Here is a 2,443-nt window from a genome sequence, read left to right as displayed (position 1 = left end):
GTCACGGTCTAATGATTACAGTGAGCGGCCTAGAGCAGGCGCAGCAGTTGCCGAGAAGGTGTGTGTGTTATCTGTACTGTACCAGAAGAGGGCGGTGTTACAGTATTGTTTTTGTTGGAATTCATTGGCGGTGCTTGATAAAAAGCATAAAAAATTGACGGTTTTACTGTTTGGATTACGACTGAAATAAAGTTTTTTTTTCTACTGCTGTTTCTACTGAGGGGACATTTGATATAGAATTTTTTAAAGTTTTGTTGAATGCTTTTCAAAGAGGTTAAACTGTTTTCCTAAAATGATTGAAAACCCAAATAAAAAAGTCATCCCTGCACATTATGTATGTCTACATAATGAAAAAAATTGTTTGGCCTTTTATTGCTCTATAACAGGAGTCCTATCTGCATCTTTTCTTGTCTTGTTTGAAAAAAATAAAATGTTATATTAACACCAAAATTGGCACCAGTTAATCGGACAAGGTCTGTATAACCAATACTCAGGCTGGCTAGTTAAAGCAGGTTTAAATTGCTGGATGGCTTTAAAGTTTCCTTCTCATTTTGACTCCTGCTTTTGACAATAGATTGCTGTAGCGGAAGAAATATTTACAGAAATCTCATGCATCTATTATTTTTTCATGCAAGAAATATTAAGCATTTCACTAAGGAACAGCAGTTGTTGTTAAACACTGCTTCCAGAAAAGTGCTGCCTTGGAATTGTACCTTTCGATCTCTGAGATTATTTGTTTCGGTTTCCATTACACTACAGTTTCTGTGTAGCTTTTGCTCTTTTTTGGGGGGAATATCTTGCATTTTCAGCTCCTGGTAGATACTTATCTCTGCTGATTACAAATGATCCTGTTAACAAAAGTAAGTTTTACTGGATGTTCAAATATAATTAGCAGCTATGATTTAATAAGGAATAAAAATGGAGGATATAAATGTATTGCTATGAGATGTTAATGGTTTCTTGCAATGCAATAGTTGCAATATGCAATGCAAACAATATGCAATGACATATAAATAACTGATGATGAGATTAAACGTGTTCTATTGGAGTCATACTGTGGTAGGCACTCCCAGCTGACACAGATTAAAGTACCTATGATGCTAAAATTCAGAGAGAGCGTTAGAGCAACAGCAAATACAGAGGTTAGAAAGACAGTATTACGGTAATACAACTGACATTGTCTTTAGAATGTTGCCTACCTGTTTCAACTCTACCAATCTAGGCTCATTGAACCAGATTTTTTTGTCCCTGTCTATTGTCAATTTGGAGGAGCCTGTGGAGTCGAATGACAATAACCAGACCAGTAGCCCTCCCTGGGAAACTTTTGTTGCAAAGCCAAAAACCGAAGAATCCAACCCAGATTTTAAAAGATGCCTGACAAGCTGACAGCCACATCTAGATCATAAAAACTTGTCCAGACTTCAATGTATGTCTCCTACTCCAAATAACAATAGTTGCAAAAAGCTGTTTATTCTAAAACAAAGGGTAAGAAAGGTCCCACTGAAATTACTGAGAATACTTGGATTCCGCTAAATAACAGGTTGGCTGCCCAACTTGTTGCTGACCCTGAGGAGGACAGCCAGTTTCCAGACAATAGACAAAGGTATGAGGAAATTCAGCCCTCTAAAACAGCCTCGTAATAAAAAATAATCCAAGAACATTAATAGTAAATGATACTGTTACTAAGACTAAACTCTTCCGCAATAAGAACAACACAGACACAGTTAAAGGACATTTCCTTCTCTCTAAACAAAGTACATGATGCAAATGAAAATCTGATAGAGTGTCTCCCTGATGATAAACTAAATGTCACTCTGCTAAGGCATTGGAACCAGTGTTAATTTCCTCAGCTTTTTTAAATTTAGTCTTAGTCACAATGACAAAAATCTGTTTAAGTCTTAGTCAAATTTTTGTTATTTTAGTCATTTTTTAGTCAACGCTGTAAAAAATAGAACTTCACCACACATGCTTCTCTATTTTTCTATTTTATTTATATAACACTGCAGAACAGAACTTTTCCACACACTGATTCTCTTTTTTTAAATATATCACAATGTACAGAATAAAACTTCACACAACGATTCTCTTTTAAGCATTCATCTGACTGTTCACATTGAACCTTCTGTCGATTGTTTCATTCTCAGTGATCTTGCAGGCAGGCCAGAACGCCCAATAGTCTTTGCCATTGAGTTCTCCAGGGCTTTCTGCTCATTGGCGTGAGGTTTGTAAGGTGGGGGTGCTCCCAACATCTCTGCGACAGAACTACTATACCAAATCAATTTCAACACCAGGATGAAGATACAGGTGATACTACTACTAGGGCCTGTTAAATAGCTTTTAAGTACTGACAGACCCACCCGTTCCTTACCTTCTTCCATATGGCAGCATGTTGGCACCTCAGATGTCGCTTGAGATTCTTTGTGTTCTTTCCTGCCATTTTGAA

Source organism: Cyprinodon variegatus, unplaced genomic scaffold (assembly GCF_000732505.1).
Source record: "Cyprinodon variegatus isolate N-32 unplaced genomic scaffold, C_variegatus-1.0 Scaffold68, whole genome shotgun sequence".
Lineage (NCBI taxonomy): Eukaryota > Metazoa > Chordata > Actinopteri > Cyprinodontiformes > Cyprinodontidae > Cyprinodon > Cyprinodon variegatus.
The sequence above is the reverse complement of the archived record's forward strand: the minus strand, read 5'-3'. Positions refer to the sequence as shown.